General features: G+C 33.6%; 1 protein-coding gene across 1 annotated transcript in view; it reads right to left on the reverse strand.

The window, feature by feature from the left end:
* LOC101896617 (uncharacterized) overlaps positions 1 to 15,345 on the reverse strand; it is a gene marked incomplete at its 5' end in the record, with an annotated part of 78,816 nt that extends 63,471 nt beyond the window's left edge. The window contains 1 exon segment of the mRNA XM_011296002.3: positions 15,307 to 15,345.
* Between the last annotated feature and the right edge of the window lie 1,151 nt (positions 15,346 to 16,496).

Below are 16,496 nucleotides of genomic sequence, written 5' to 3' on the forward strand. Positions count from 1 at the left end.
TCATCGTCATTTGGTCACTGCGGTGATGATATCATAATGCTGACGGATCTTAACAGGTGATTAAATTTTAGCATAACCAAACTGAAATATTAATAATTTTTGATGAAATTTTTTTACAGTCTTACCACTACATAAATCGGATAAACAGTGGGGTATGGAAATCTTACCTGAAATGAAAAAAATTAAAATAAAATAAATTTTTTAGATTTTTTTGTGAATAAAAAATCTCATAAATTTAATAACATGTATAACACTTAAAAAGATAAAATCAGGATTCTAGAATAAAAATTGACTATTTTTAACATCATTCAAGGATACTCCGTTAGAACAGTCCTCATAAATAAGGAACAAATATTTTTCAGAAAAAAAATTCGCTAGATAATTAACAAATAACAGATTCTAACAAATATGTCATGTATTTCATTCAAATATAGGTCCTTCGCTTATCTGGAATTTTTTAAGTGCGCCACTAGACCCTGCAACATTTTGTGAAGTTTTAAATATATTTAGGCCTTTTATCGCGCTTATCAAATTCAGTCGTTTTCCAAAGATTGTACCTAACTATCCGATCTTTACACTACACCTTTATCAGATGTAATTCGAAACATTTTATTTGTAATTCGTAAAATTTCATTTGCAATTCATAACATTTCATTTGTAATTCGGAACATTGTAATTGGAGAATTTCATTTCTAATTCATAAAATTCCATTAAATTTTGAAATATTTAATTTCTAATTCGATTTTTTATATTTTTTATTCGAAGTACTCCATTTGAAATTGTAATTCGAATCATTTTATTTGTAAGCAAATATAAAAATGTTTACGATTTTTTTTGTTTGGAATTTCAAATGGAATAATCCAAATTACCAATGGAATAAATCGAATTACAAATGGAATAATTTCGAATTAAAAAAAATACAAATTAAATAATTCAAATTAAAAAAATTCAAATTACAAATGAAATAATTTGAAATTTAAAATTGAATATTATGAATAACAAATGGAACTCTCGAATAGTATAAAAATGTTACGAACAACAAAATGAAATCTCGAATTACAAATGAAATATTACGAATTACAAAAGGTGAGGTTCATATATTCACACTAGACATGAAGGTAGAAGTATTAAGCTGTCAAAAGACACATCGGTGAATTATTTTGAATTTTATGAATTATTCAAAATTGTTATCTAGTGCCAGAGTGGGCCGATAAAACTCATATTCATATCACAACTTATGAAGGTGGAAGTATTACGTTTTGCACAGTTATATCTAGTTTTATAATTATTTAGTTTTTTCTATGAGAATTACATTTATTTAATATTTTGACCCTTCGTGAGGTATGTAAGGCTGATTGGAATGTGGTAGATTTGAATAAAACAATTTTAGTTACAAATATGTAAAAAAAAAACCTTAAGTTCCGCCGGGCCGAACTTTTAATACCCTCCACCTTAGGGTAAAGGAAACATTAGAACCCATTATGACAAATACCAATTATTGGACAAATCCGTGAAAAAATGTGGCAAAAATCATCAAAATATTGAATATCGGGAGATACTGCTATATGGTGCTATACAAAAACGTGAACCTATACATAGAATGTTTCGCCAACGGAGCTAGAACCCATTAGGACACACAAATAACAATTTTTAGACAAATCCTCGAAGAAATGTGGCAAACATTATTAAAATACCGAATATCTGGAGGTACCGTTCCATGGGAGCTATACCAAAACGTGGACCTATACACGCAATGTTTCGCCACCGCAGCCAGAACCCATTATGACCAACAAATACCAATTTTTAGACAAATCCGTGAAAAAATGTGACAAAAACCATCAAAATACCGAATACAGGAGGTACCATCATATGGTATTATATTATCTGGGGACTATACCAAAACGAGAACCGATATATCTCATTTTCAATACCAACCATCCTAGATACAATACAAATTGTTCTGCTAAATTTTGACGCCCTACGTAAAATAATGTGGGCTGTATCGTGATTTCAACAGACGCATATACAGACAGACGGACAGGCAGACGGAAATCGTTTAATCGACTTTATGGCGTCTACGACGAATATTTAGGGATGTTACAAATGGAATGACAAAGTTAATATACCCTCCTTTACAAGGTGGAGGGTATAAAAATAATATATAAGCCAAATTATTTTCTTTGAAAATTCTGATTTTTCGTGTGAGAGGAATTCGATCTTAGTTTGAGATAAAAATATTACAATGAACCTAATTTAGACAAAACTCCGATATTTAGACCAACGGAAACCATTATATCAATATCAAATCTCCAGAAACCGATTTCATACAAATAGTTCTAAGGAGCTTCATCGACATTTAGCTAGAAACATACAATTTTATACGAGAGTCAGCCTCAACGCGTAGGCTTGTAAAATGGCTGAATTTTTGGAAACTTGAACTAAAAGAGTATAAAATGTACAAAAATGTATTAAAAATGTGAATATATCGGACAAACGGAATGAGTTAGAATTACTCAATTTGAACTGAGAGTCACTGTCGAAGTCCAGGATAGATACACCAACGAGTTTTTGGAAATTCCTACTTTAAGGTTACGAAAAGTTCTAAAATGGTACTAAACTTCAAAAATTGTACCATTTGTAGTTATTTGGAACAATAAAGCTAAAAACTTCAAATTTCGTATTAAGATTGGAAAATAAGTTTGATCTTTGAAGGTGATTTTGGAAATGTGTACTAACAGTGCGAACTGTACTAAATGGTACTAAATTTCGTACAATTCCGTTTTGGAGTGGACGGAAAAAACTGGTAATTTGAAATGATGGAATTGGAGTCCCCGTTGGTGGTAGGTTTGTGATAAAAATGTGGTATTAAAGATGTACTACAAGTGCACGAAAAGTACTAAACAGTGTTATATATGTGGTACAATTTGGTATTATAGCCTGAACATATGACGGTGGTTTCGGACACGTGTGCTATAATTTTACGAATAGTAAGAATGGTGCTATATTTAGTATTAGGTAAAGAAATAGACATAAAATTCTAAATTTTAATATTTAGATTACTGATAGTATCTGTGTTTGAGATTTGGCAGTGGTTTGGAAATACGTCCAATATATAGTAATAAATTTGGTATCGGGTTAAGGAATAGAGCTTAAATCCTAAATTTTGTCATGGATGTCGCTGTTGGTGCCTGCGTTTGAGAGAATGAATTGGTTTTGGATATGCGTATTATAATTGTACTAAATTAGGTCACTGGTCAAAAACCAAAGGTAACATTTTTGCAGGACGGTATGGCATTATTTCCTAAGGGAACTTTCCAATATATTATAGTGTTGTAGGATATCACCTGGTCGGCGGCACTTGTTTGATTTTACTTCTTTTTATTTATCAAGGGTCTGCAATGATTATTTCTATCAGTTACAATACTTTGAAACAAAACACTCCATTTAAAATGGAGGGATAAAAATGATCGGTTTCCATTCAATAATAAATATCCGTCTGGGTTTACAAAAATTTTAATTTTTGTTTTTAATTAATATTTCGCAATTTCTACCCGTTGGGTTTAAAAGAATGCCAGAAACAACTTGCAATATTATTTTTATTATCCACCTATTCTTCCCAAATAATTTATGGAATGCAAAGATTTTCACATGCCTTAACATTTTCTGAAATTCTCTTGTACATAAAATTATGTTTTTCAAAAGAAATTTAAATAATTTACCGTATTGTGGGATTTTGTTACTTTGCGAAGCAATGGGAAATGACTTATGAGACATTTATGGCAAATCTTTCACATCGTCGTCGTAACCAACGTCTTAATAAAAAAAATACTAGATTTTCTCTTTGTGCGGTTTCTGATTGTTTTCAATAAATTTTCCCATTGCTTACTTTAAGTCTTGTGGCAAGTCAGCAACAACAACAACAACAGAATTTAGTTCATTCAGATATGAATTTTTATGAGACATAAATGCCACAGTGGGTTCGAAAATTTTATGTTTTTTTTTTAGATTTGTAATAAATAAATCAATGGTATAATAACAAAGAGTAGCCCATATAAGTTAGAAAAAAATTAAATATAAAATAAATAAAGGAAAGCGAGTTAGACCGATGGTTACTTTTGAGAATCCCCATAGAATGCATGTCAGTACGTCCACTCGTCTGTCCATGCATTCTTGTGAACAAAATGCAGGTCGCATTTATTATCCGATTGAGATGAAATTTTACAATTAATATTTGTTTATCCCAAAAATCGGCACAAATTTAGATATAGCTCCCATATACTGGGTGAGATGAAAAAACCGCAACCAACTTCAGACTGCTGTCATTTCATTGTGGGCCGCCATAACAGCCGAAGGTCACACTCCGCTCATGTTAATCGACCGTGGCATCAGAATAAATGCCGAATATTATCGCGAAAAATCGCTCTTGGAGGGTGTATTAAAGCCTAGGGCACGCAAACATTTTGGCCGCAGATCTTTGACATTCTAACAGGACTCAGCACGCGCCACCCAAGAATGATTACAAAATGAGGTTCCTTGCTTCATTTCACATACAATGGCCAACAAAATCTCCGGATACCAATACATTGCGTCTGCAGTATTTTGGAATGCAAGGTTCGCACTAAAAAATACTAAACACCTCAAGCAAACGCTTCGCTTCGGGAATGTACCAAAATACCGCAGATCAACATTCGGGTAGCGTGTGACGGTTTCATTGGTCGTTATTCGTGCTAAAAGTGACCAATTCGAACAAATCTAAACTTATTCTAAAATTTGATGCTATTTCCGACATTTTCTTGCTATCATTCAATAAAATTTACAAAAAAAATTATGTCGTTTTTTTATCTCACCCTGTATATCCTTAATACGATTTCAGGTAAAAAGGGCTAATACGTTTCCATTTGGTGGAACTCGGCGCCGGTATATATTTTTATACCCTCCACCGTAGTATGGAGGGTATATTAAGTTTGTCATTCCATTGGTAACACCTCGAAATATACATTTTAGACCCCACAAAGTATATATATTCTTGATCAGCATAAAATTCTATGTCGATTTATCAATGTCCGTCCGTCTATCCGTCTGTGGAAATCACTCTAGCTTCCGAACAAAATTAAGTAGGTTGATAAAATTTTACTCAAATGTGTACTATATCTGCAGGATTTTTGGTGTTGAAAATGAGCCATGTAGATCCACGTCTTCATATAGCCCCTATATAACGGTACCTCCCGATATTCGGTATTTTGATGATTTTAGCGACATTATTTACCGGAAGTGTTTCAAAGTTTGTATTTGAAGTTCGTAATGAATGCTACAGCCTATGACAGAAAATTGTCTGTGCAGGTCCACGCCTTCGTATAGGCCCCACATGACGGTACCCCCCGATATTCGGTATTTTAATAATTTTAGAGACATTATTTACCGGAATTGATTCAAATTTTGCATTTGAAGTTCGTAATGGATATTACAACCTATGACAAAAAATTGTCTGTGCAGATCCATATTTTATAACCACCACGGTACCTCCCTATATTCGGATTTTTGATGATTTTAGCTACATTATAAATAGATTTGTTTCTTTCAAGTTTCGCATTTAAATATTGTAAATTATGATAAAAGTTGCCTATGCAGGTCCACGTCGTCGTATAGACATTAATATACGGCTACATTACGTATTTTCAAGATATTAACAGAATTCTTAACGGATTTTATTTAATGGTGGAGGGTGTTCAAAGTTCGGCCCGGCCAACTTACAGCTTTTTTACTTGTTTAATATAATCCTTCTCGAAGTGTTATCATGTACTTTATAGCAACGTTACTCAACATTGAAGGTAAATATGTCTTCATAAAATTTGGCGAATATCGATTCAGAATTGGATATGACTCCCATACATTAGTTTCCTGTGAATCCAAATTATAACTGGTCTAAAACGAAAGGTTGATAATATATATTCAAATATTTTTTTTTATTTCGGGAGCTCTAGTAAATATACATAGTGATGTAAGGTATCATATAGTCGGCCCCGCTCGACTTTTGAGTTTTCCTTATTGGTTATTGATATAATCCTGCGATGGCTAATGCTACTATATTAAGTACCTTTTGGCATAATATTCGTAACGTTATTTGTCAAAATTTCAAAAAATCCAACCCTACCTCAACCCAAACACGAATAATGAGTTCCTGTTTTTATTCGAATCTTTTTACCTAAGTCGTTTACCTATTTTGTCACACTGTGCAGTGGTTCTCTAGTGAAATTATGATATTGGCATTGTTTGTCTGAATTTTCCTAATCCCACTTCGACTCTTTCGCAGGCAAGATGCCAATCGAAAGAAAATGTGAATATTATTGTGAATGTGGTCATGTAACTATCTTTGGATTTTTTTTATTTTAAATGGTGTGACTTTAGCAGGTTTGTGAGGCAAGGAAAGTCTGTAATAACTGTTACTGTGATGGTGAGATGGCAAAGGAAATTCAACAGAAAGACTAAATGATATGTTTCATTTGTCTTAAAGAGAAAATAAATAAATGTGAAGTAAAATTCAAGACTTAATCAGTACTCCAGACTCTAGTCGAAGTCTGAAAATTAGGGATGTGCAATTGAAGCGCAAAAATGAAGTCAGAGTCACCTGAAGTCCGAAAATTTTGGTTTTATGATGCCAATAAATATCCAACTTCCCTGCCATTATTTCTCACTTGCTGCACATAGTTTAGACCCACAAAACAATTTTTGGAAGTGCTTTGTTGATTTCGCCAAACTTTATAACTCCAAGCTAATGATTGGCTAAGAATTTCTAAAACGCTTGCCACTTGCTGACAATTTGGTGTCATAACTTTGTTTTATGGTCATTGCAACTCTTTTTATTTATTTTTGAATTCTTTAAATGTTGTTCACCTTTTCGGTGTGTGACTGACTGTGACAAGTGTTGCAAGAGCCTGACGACGTTGTCGCATATCTCGAACGAACACCAATAAAATCCAACTAATATTTTTTTCTAACAGGTTTAATTGAAGAGTAAAAATAAAAATGTATTGAAAAATTTATTAAATTGCCATAAAAAAAGTAATTGATTGGTTAATAGTTTTGTATTATTGGAGAGGCCAATCAAAAACTACTAAAAAAACAAAACTAATATCATGGATATATAAAAGGTAAGAAGTATAATTTTCAATGGACTAAGAGTAATTTTTTAAGCAATATTTTTTCAAGGACTTGAAAGCTAAAAACAATTTCTAATAGTGGGTTTTTAAGGAATTTTTAAAACCACCATAGGAGTAACAATCGTTGATTTTAAAACAATATGTTCCAAGGACTATCTTGGATTCGAATACAGTTCTTCGAATATTATTTTCCTTAAAAAAAAGATTCTTTAAAATTTACGATTATAGCTCTACAAGATCTTGAAAATAATAAAAACAAGTAAAAAAGCTGTAAGTTCGTTCGGGCCGAACTTTTAATGCCCTCCACAATTTGGTAAAAATTTGGCAGTTTCCAAAAAAATAAATAAATAAAATCCGTTAAAAATTCTAATAAAATCTTAAAAATACCGAATGTCTATACGACGACGTGGACCTGCATAGGCAACTTTTGTCATAAGTTATTACAATATTTAAATTCGAAACTTGAAGAAAAATCTGTTTATAATGTAGCTAAAATCATCAAAATACTGAATATAGGGGGTACCGTTATATGGGGCTATACGAAGACGTGGACCTGCACAGACAATTTTCTGGCATGAGATGAAGTATTCATTATGAACTTCACATGCGAAATTTGAAACAATTCCGGTAAATAATATCGCTAAAGTCATCAAAATACCGAATATATGATAACTGGACCTACATGGCCCATTTACGAACTTAATCTGCCTACTGAAAAAATATACATGTGTGTAAAATTTTAGCCATCTATCTCAATGTGTTCGAAAGATAGCGTGATTACAACAGACAGATAGACACACAGACAGACGGACATGGCTAAATCGTCTTAGAATTTTACGCTGATCAAGAATAGACATACTTTGTTGGGTCTGACATGAGTATTTCGGGGAGTTAAAAAATGTATTGAAAAATTTATTAAATTGCCATAAAAAATAATTGATTAGTTAATAGTTTTGTATTATTCGTGGGGCCAGAAATAGCCAATCAAAACATATGTCGTAGATATTTGAAAGATATATTTAAGAAATTTATATAACAAAGGACTAAAAGCAATAATCGAATTTTTTAAAGAATATTTTTTCAAGGACTATAAAAGCAAAAAAAAATTAAGGAATTATTTAATGTACTAAGTTATAAACGTGAATTTTTAAAAAATATATTTCAAGGTCTATCTTAGACTTTTTAAAGAATATTTTTTCAAGGACTATAAGAAAGAACAAAAGCCATGCATTGTTAAAGATTAAGATTGTTAGACTGAAAATAGTAGATTTTTAAAAAATATTTTTTCAAGAATTATCAGAGCAATAATGATGGATTTTTTAAGATAATATTTGGAGGACTTTTTGTCCACTAATCGTGGAATTTTCAATAATATTTTTTTCAAGTAATTTTAGAGTTATAATCGTAAATTTAAAAAAAAAATTCAAGGAATTTCGAATCAAAAATCCATTATTACTTAAAGAACATTTCTTTAAGGACTTTAAGTAATCGAGGATTTAAATTTTTTTCTAGACTTCAGACAAAACTTCTTAAACCAATATTTTTTCAAGAATTATAAGATAAATAATCATGGATTTTAAAGAATATACTTTCAAGGACTTCCAGACCATTGGTAGTGAATTTTTTAATATTTTTCTTAAGAACTATATAATCCTGCATTTCTTAACAATTTTTAAAGGTTATTAAGCATTACCCATTGAATTTAAAGAGACTATTTTTAAGGAATTTAAAAACTAACACCGTGAATTTTTTGAAGCACTACAGGAATAATAATCATTTACAGGGTGAGATAAAAAACTGCAACAAAGTCAAAAGCCATAGTTTTCACATTTTTTTATAAAAATTTATTGAATGAAAGCAAAAAATGTCGGAAATAGCATCAAATTTTAGAATAAGTTTAGATTTCTCCGAATTGGTCACCTTTGGCACAAATTATGGCTTTCAAACGGCCAAGCTGCCGAAAGTTGATCTGCGGCATTTTGGCCCATTCCAGGCGAAACGCTTGCTTGAGGTGATCGACACTTTAGTATTTACTAGTGCCAACCTTGCTTTCAAAATACTCCAGACACAATAGTCATACGGATTGATATCCGGAGATTTTGGTGGCCATTGTGAGCTGGAAATGAAGTGACGAACCTCATTTGTGTGCGCGTGCTGAGTGCGATGGTGCTGAGTCCTGTTGGAATGTCCAAGGTCTGCGACCAAAATGTTTGCGTGCCCAAAGCCTTAATACCCCCTCCAGAATATTTTCGCGATAATATTGGGCATTTATTCGATTAATACGAGAAGAGAACGACCATCGGCTGTTATGGCGGCCCACACCATCACCATGGTCGGCGCTTGAGTTCTGGTGGCCAACCGAAGGTACACATTTTCAGCTGACCTCTTTGGCAAGTAAACACTATCATTTTGTTTGTTTATAAACTGCTCTGCTGGACAACGAATGTTTTCTCATCGGAGAAAACCAAATTCGAAGCAAATCTTTAGCTCTTTTTAGTCTATTTTCTTTCTGTTGCGGTGTAAGTTCTTGCACTTTTTGTAATTTCAATTGCTCAACCCCGAGTTAATTTTCCAATATTTGTCGAATGGAATATTGCGATATGTTCAGCTCACGAACCATTTTTCGCTAACTGCAACGCGGGTTTCGATCAAGTCGCTTCTTTACTTTTCGAACCATTTCGGCTGATGTTGCTGTTTTCTTCCGTCCACTTCCACCAAAAACTATATCCCTATCTTAGCCAGTATTTAAAATAGCAAAGTAACATCTCTCAAAAAATCCGTTTTTTTCGTCCCTTAACACCTAACCTTTAAAGTAAGAATTTACAACATCTCGTCTTATCTATTTGAAATAATGAGCCTTATTAAAAATTTCAAGTGCCAACTGTTACCGATTACATAATTACAATATTATGTAGTTTCGTACCATTTAGTACTTTTCGTAACCTTGAAATTGACATTTCAAACATTTCACTATTCGAATTCTTAACAATCTCTCTTTATATCAAGACTTAGTATGAGGAGTTTCTTCAGGACTCCGCTCTACCGTACCTAATTGTACCTTTCGGTCCCTTTCTAGTACGAATTAAAAATAATGGAGCTTTATGTCGCCCCTTACACCTTTTGAAAAATAATTACCAGTAAGAAATTTTAATCAAAATATCAATGTCGTAACTTTTAGTATATTCCGGACACTTGAAGTACTGATTTCCAAAATATTCTCCCTAAACCTAAACCTTTTTGAGCCTGTTTGCACTTTTCGTACAATTTTTGTACGAAGTTACAAAAACGTTTTATGTCGCCCTTTCACACACACACCAGGGAACCTCATATCTATTTTAAGAATCCTAGCTCAACTCCTTCGCAGTTAATTCCATTGGCACCTTTTAGTATTTGTTGGCGCATTTGGGTACTTAGGTGCTAAACACCTACTACTTTTAAACATTAAGTACTTTTTAGTACACATTTCCATAAATACGAGAAGTGACCTTCATCCTATCATTGCTAATTGTACTCCCTTTCATTTACTCTATTTTGCTATGATTCTAGTATATTATTCGCAAAATAATTTTACTTCACCAACAAAATAAAATAAGGAATTGCAGTATTTTATCTATAGCAGAAAATGGTCCAATTTTTTGTACGAATCTTATATGAGGTAACGCCTCTCTGTAGATATATATGCAAAATTTTAAGATTCTATCAAATCACGTGTTTTGGTACTTGTTAGTACCAAAATCTCGCTTTTTGGTACTCTTTAGTACATTTTTCGTATCACAAGTGAAGTACATGCTTAAGAAGGTTTGAAGGCTCAAAAAGCACAGTTTCAGTACCTTTTAGTACGAACTTCCAAATACCCCGCCTTATCGCCCACCTAACAACCAACAAATAACTACATGCTTGTCCATACATTTCAGTTTATTTATTAATTGTGTAAGTAGCCTAAAAATCTGTAACATGTCTGAAGTGTATCCTATCCCTTTATTGGGCCGCCATGTTATGTTACCATAATGTCTGCAAATCATTCCTTCTATTCTCTCTAGAAATAATCATACATACTCACTTATACATACATATTTAACTATACTGTGAACAATATTCTCTTTTGATACCCCACCATAAATTATCCTTGTGTGTGCGTAGTTGCTAAACTTTCGTTCGAAAATAATTTCCTTTGCCGCGGCAAAGCCATTAACTTGATTGTTGTTGAGGAGTTTTTATGTTGCCGTTGTTGTTGTTGTTTGTATTTAACGTCTCCTCGTCACTGCTACTGTTGTTGTTATTGTTGTCGTTGCTGTTCATGGTGTATTCGTGCCAGTTGTATAGTTGATCCTGCGGTTCCTTTAATTGTTTACGACTTTGTCATTGGTCTGGTTGTCTTATCCTTCTGTGTTTGCTCCGTCCCCACCTCCCTCAAACCAAAAGTTCATTGACACACAAATCGTGAAACGAATTGGGAATAATTTATATTTTTCTATTTTGTTGAATATGAATAATTTAGATAAATTGGTTTTTCTAACTGTTTTTTCATATATTTATTGCCTCATTTTGGTGGACGATTAGGCTCAAGGATAGATGTTTGTTAAATGACTTTGAAATGCAATGTAAACTTGACTTTTTGATTTGAGTTTTATTGGTTTTTATTTTATTTATCACTGGGGATAATCGGTATTAATTTAATTCGAAGAAGTTGGGGTAAAACGTGATATTGAATTTATGAAAGACTTGTTTTGAATAATCTATTAAATCAGATAAGACAATTCGTTTTGGAAATTTTAAATACAAAACAATATGAACTGTCATATTTTGAGTAATGAGTTAGGTTTTTGAAAAAAAGAAATATTGACAATGTTTTTTTTTATTTGTATATTTTCTAGAAATACACATTTATTCATATCGTGTGTGTGGGAGCGTATGATTGATGACGTAACTAATACGTCCCGTTGTTCAATAAATTTAAAGAAGAAATTGTACAATGTGAATGCGGACGGTGTCATGGGACAAAAACAAAGCCTTGGGACCAATTTGAAGATTGATGTATGGAAAAATGATCTTAGGAGAAACATATTTTTTGAATGACTTTGAAGATGTTAAAACAAATTTGTAAAATTAAGAAATTATATTTTAAAATAAGTTTAGATTTGTTCGAATCGGTCACCTTTGGCACGAATTATGGGCTTCAAACGGCCAATGAAACCTTCACACGCTTCCGAATTTTTTTCTGCGGTATTTTGGCCCATTCCCGGCGAAGCACTTGCTTGAGGTGATCGACAATTTGGCATTTTTTAGTGTCTTGCTTGCTTTCCAAAATACTCCAGACACAATAGTACAACGGATTGGTATCCGAAAATTTTGGTGGCCATTGTGCGCTGGAAATAAAGCAAGGAACCACATTTTGAAACCATTCTTGGGTGACCCGTGCTGAGTGCGATGGTGCTCGGACCTGTTGGAATGTTCAAGGTCTGCGGTAAAATGTTTGCGTGCCCAAGGCTTTAATACACCCTCCAGAATATTTTAGCGATAATATTCGGCATTTATTCTGATGCCACGGTTGATTAATAGGAGCGGAGAGCGGCCATTGGCTGTTATAGCCTGCGCTTGAGTTCTGGTGGCCAACCGAAGGTGCACATTTTCAACTGACCTCTTTGGCAAGTAAACACGATCATTTTGTTTGTTTACAAACAGCTGGACTACGAATGTTTTCTCATCGGAGAATTCGGCAGTTCGCCACTATCGGCCAAGCGAAGCAACTCTGTACTATAATTGTGCGAAAGGTACTAAATAGTACTATATTTGGTATTAATTGAAGAGATAGAACTGGAATGCCGACATTTGAAATTGAGATCTGTGTTGGTATTTGGAATTGAGGTATGGGTATAGTTTTGGAAATGTGTACTACATATGCATTACAAGTACTAAATAGTCCTATATTTGGTGCTGGGTAGATATTGCTTACAGTTTGAAATTTTGTCCATGTGTAGCCTTGACACATGGAAATAAGTACTACAAGTGCACAAAGAGTACCAAATGGTACTAAATTTGATCTTGGTTGATGGAAAAGAGATAAACTTCTGAAATTGACGTGGTATGGCAATGTGTTCCATATTTGTACTAAAAGTACTTAATTGACCTAAATTTGGTATTGGGTGAAGGGATGGGACTAGAATCCCTAAATTACATACAGGGTGAAATGAAAAAACTTCAAACAACTTCAGACTGCTGTCATTTCCAAGCCACTCGTGCGAAAGCTGTTTCTCGTACCATCGCTCTTTACCGTGATACTGGTAGCGTAGCCCGACGTCAATGAAGTGGAAGGAAGAAAACAGCAACATCAGCAGATATGGTTCGAAAAATAAAGAAGCGACCCGCGTCGCAGTGACGAAAATGGCTCGTGAGCTGAACATATCGCAATATCCCATTCGGAAAATATTAAAAAATGAGCTCGGGGTAAAGCAAATGAAATTCCAAAAAGTCCAAGAACTTACACCGCCACAGAAAGAAAATCGACTCAAAAGAGCTAAAGAGTTGATGCGCTTGGCCGAAAGTGGTGAACTGTCGAGTTTGGTTTTCTCCGATGAGAAAACAAACATTTAGGTCGCAGACCTTGGACATTCCAACAGGACTCAGCACAATCGCACTCAGCACGCGCCTTTCCATCTGTCTGTTGTAATCACGCTATCTTTTGATAGAATTGAGATAGAAGGCTAAAAATTTACATACTTGCATAGTTTACCAGTAGGTAGGTAATGTTCGTAAATAGGGCATGTCTGTCCAAGTTTTCGTGTAGCCCCTTTTAATGGTACTTCCCGATAGTCGGTATTTTGATGATTTCAACAACATTATTTACCGGAATCGTTCAAAATTTCGTATTGGAAGATCTTAATGTCTTAAAATGAATTTCGTATTTATAGGTCGCAATGGGTACTACAACCTATGACAAAAGAAATTGGCATGCAGGTTCACGTTTTCGTATATCCTTAAAATAACGGTACCTCCCGATATTCGATATTTTAATGATTATAGCGACATTATTCATTGGAACTGTTTCAAATTTTGAATTAGAAGTTCGTGATGGGTACTGCAGCATATGATATGACTATAATTTCGAGTTCCTTCCACATGGTGGAGGGTATTAAAAGTTCGGCCCGGCCGAACTTAGCTGCTTTTTACTTGATTTTATCTTACCCTGCATATTTATACTTTGTTGACTCTGACATGAGTATTTCGAGGAGTTACAAACGCACTGACAAAGTTAATATGAAGGGTATAAAAATTTGTATTTTTAAAAGTCGAAAATGGACCATGTTTGGGATATTAAGATCCACACACTACAGTATACCCTATACTCTTGCTTTCCCAAAGTGGTGCCATATGTGTTGATATCTCTTTTTGTTCCGAATGTATTGATTTTAAAATAGAAATCCGGCTACTTACAAAAGCTATAAAGTTTAGAAAAACTGTGGATTGCGCAGCCGGTGTTGGACATACCCCAGAGGAGAAAATATCAAACCTGAAATCACATCTTGATCGAAAAATAATTTTGTTTAAACACCTAAAAAGGGAATTGAGTCATTTTAAAATGAACTTTTTTATAAGTAACGTCACTTACATAAATCTGGACACTGAAAAAAAAATGTGTCTTATTAATTACTCCTATTGTTCTACAAATATATAATGATCTTCCCATAAAGTATCCCAAATTACATGCATAAATATGTACATATACAATCAAAATTATTTGGAAAACACCTTGTTCAAAAAAAATCAATTCAATCATCCAATAGACTTGAACGTTCGGACATGTATGTAGGCAGATCATGTTGTTGTTGATGATGATGATGGTGGTGGGCCTTCATGCAAATGATATCATACATTTTTGGTGTATAGAACGGATTAGATTGAAACCAGTTTTAAGAAATGCCTGACAGTTGTATTCAGCTGTGGACAACGCGAAATCCCACACTTCCTCCTAATCACTTGACTTTATTATTGTTCTCATTTCAAAATAAGTTTTGAGTTTTTTTCTTTTATTTGGGGAAGGGGTGTTAAAACTATTTTGTAATTCAGGGACATTTAATTTTTTGTTTTGAAAACCACCCTCGCAACTTTATAACCCCCAGTGGACAGTTGAGGTCTGTAATTACATACTTACGTTTTAAATGGCGTCTAGTAAGTGTCCAGCAAACGTGTTTTAAAAAGTATCCTTGGTGGCTTGCTTGCCTGCCTGTCTGGCTCTTGGTCGAGAGTTGCTGGGGGGTGGGGGGTAAAGTCCTTGTATCCACAAATTGAATATGTTATGCACAGAAAGAAAAAAAACTGCGGTTTTCCCCTAGTCCTTGTTAATGTGTGTATGTCTGGAGAGGAGATCTTAAGAAACACGACAACACACACAATGCCGAGGTAAAGGACACCTTTAGTCACGTTTTCTATTCACTATTTGTCACTGCAATTGTTCTTGCTTGAGTGGGGAAGCTTGCCTTGTATTTTTTTTTCTCTTTTTCTTACAGTCCTCTTAGTTGTCCTTTGTTTTGTAACAAAGGATTTCAGAATTGCATTTGAATTACTTGTTATGTTGTTTTTTGTTCTCTTGCGATTTCTTATTCCTGGTTGAGGTCGGATTTCTGTTGTTGTTGTGGTTCTTGTTACTTTGTTTCTCTTTTATTAGCAATATTTTTATGTTATGGCAAAAAAAGAGGAGCGAGTATTTTTTAAGGATAATAAAAAATATTGTTTGTTCGTTATTTAAATTTTGAAATTTTCTTTAAATCGTTAAAATTCAGTTCTGAGGCTAAAGAAATTCTGTTGGTTTAGTGGTGGTCGTCTAAATTGCTTTTTGGTCAACAACTTTCAACACGCTTTTGAAATTTTCTATTATTTTTAATTTGTCGTTTTAATTTTGCTTTTGTATTATTATATTTTCGTTTTATTTATTTTTGATACTTTTTTTCTATTTTGTTATGGAATTTGTATTGAACCGAGTTATTATTATTTTTATTATTTGTTTTTTTTTTTCGTTTTATTTATGCGTTGCTGGAGCTGTTTGTTTTTGTATTCCGTTTCTTTGCCAGAAATAGAACCGTTCGTTAGCGCTGTTAAATGTAAACTAAACTCTGGCGTTTTTGTCTGCAACTGTTTACGATTTGTGTGTTTGGCTTTCCCCCAGCTTAGCAGCTGATGTTATTGTCGTGAAATGAAGCTTTTCACAGCGAAAGCTTTTAACAGTGGTTTTGTGTGGAGGTGTTAACAGAGCAATGGAGCTTGTGTTATTAACAGAGATTGGAAGCTATGTTAGCAAGGTTTTACAGTCGCAAAAGTGTACCGAGTTAATGGTCAGTAGTTTAA

The sequence above is a fragment of the Musca domestica genome, unplaced genomic scaffold, assembly GCF_030504385.1.
Source record: "Musca domestica strain aabys unplaced genomic scaffold, Musca_domestica.polishedcontigs.V.1.1 3, whole genome shotgun sequence".
In the NCBI taxonomy this organism is placed as follows: domain Eukaryota; kingdom Metazoa; phylum Arthropoda; class Insecta; order Diptera; family Muscidae; genus Musca; species Musca domestica.